We start from the raw sequence: 1,590 nt of genomic DNA on the forward strand, positions 1-1,590 counted from the left end.
TGTCTATATTTTATTCCTATATCTATTATAACTATTATGTCTATATTTTATAACTATATCTGTTATAACTATTATGTCTATATTTTATACCTATATCTATTATATCTATTTTGTCTATATTTTATATCTATATCTTTCATATCTATTATGTCTATATTTTATACCTATATATATCATATCTATTTTGTCTATTATTTTATACCTATATCTATTAAATCTATTTTGTCTATATTTTATATGTATATCTATTATGTCTATATTTTATACCTATATCTATTATATCTATTATGTCTATATTTTATACCTATAATTATTATATCTAATATGTCTATATTTTATACCTATATCTATTATGTCTATATTTTATATCTATATCTATGGTATCTGTCTATATTTTATACCTGTATCTCTTGTATCTATTATGTCTATATCTTTTTTTTTTTTAACAGGCTTAATTCACTTTTTTTTTCTTTTATAAAAAGCCTATGTTGTAGCCACAGCTGGAGCCTGGGTCCGCTGCACGGAGACTCTGGTGTGGTTCTTGACAAGGTGGTCAGTGAATTCCTGATAGGTAGACTTGGAAAAAACAGTCTCCTTCCACAGGTCAGGGGTCAGGTAGCTGTAGGTCTTAGAGATGGCATCAAAGGTGGCCTTGGCGAAGTTGCCCAGGGTGGCAGTGCAGCTCCGGGCTGAGGTGTAGCAGTCATCAATACCAGCCATCATGAGCAGCTTCTTGGGCACAGGCGCTGAGACGATGCCAGTGCCCCTGGGTGCAGGGATGAGGCGCACCAGCACAGAGCCACAGCGGCCTGTCACCTTGCAAGGGACGGTGTTGGGCTTGCCGATCTTGTTCCCCCAGTAGCCTCTGCGCACCGGGACAATGGAGAGTTTGGCCAGGATGATGGCCCCACGGATGGCGGTGGCCACCTCCTTGGAGCACTTAACACCCAGGCCGACGTGGCCATTGTAGTCCCCGATAGCAACAAACGCCTTGAACCTGGTGCGCTGACCAGCACGGGTCTGCTTCTGCACCGGCATAATCTTCAAAACCTCATCTTTGAGAGAGGCCCCCAAGAAAACGTCAATGATCTCAGATTCCTTAATGGGCAGAGAGAAGAGGTAGATCTCCTCCAGGGACTTGATCTTCATGTCCTTGACCAAGCGGCCCAGCTTGGTGACGGGCATCCACTCCTCATCCTCGGCCTTGCCTCCGCGAGCTCCGCGGCCTCGGCCCCGACCCCGTCCACTGCCGCGACCCCGGCCCCGTATGCCACTGCCGAAACCTCCGCGGAAGACACCGCGGTTCCCCATCCCAGGGCCACCAGGGCCTCCGGACCACCCCGCTGCACCGGCGTCATCAACCATTTGGTGTTTTCTCGGAGAAGAAGCTAATGTCTATATGTTATACCTATATCTATTATATCTATTATGTCTATATTTCATACCTATACCTATTATATCTATTATATCAATGTTGTATACCTATATCTATTAAATGTATTATGTCTATATTTTATACCTTTATATATTATATCTATTATGTCTATATCATATACCTATATTTATTATATCTATTATGTCCATATTTTA

General features: G+C 41.6%; 1 pseudogene across 1 annotated transcript; it reads right to left on the reverse strand.

The window, feature by feature from the left end:
- Positions 1-482: 482 nt before the first annotated feature.
- Positions 483-1,365, reverse strand: LOC115896013 (annotated as a pseudogene). Its single transcript, XR_004056043.1, has one exon. The product of XR_004056043.1 is annotated as a 40S ribosomal protein S2 pseudogene (transcript).
- Between the last annotated feature and the right edge of the window lie 225 nt (positions 1,366-1,590).

This window comes from Rhinopithecus roxellana, unplaced genomic scaffold, assembly GCF_007565055.1.
Source record: "Rhinopithecus roxellana isolate Shanxi Qingling unplaced genomic scaffold, ASM756505v1 contig438, whole genome shotgun sequence".
NCBI lineage: Eukaryota > Metazoa > Chordata > Mammalia > Primates > Cercopithecidae > Rhinopithecus > Rhinopithecus roxellana.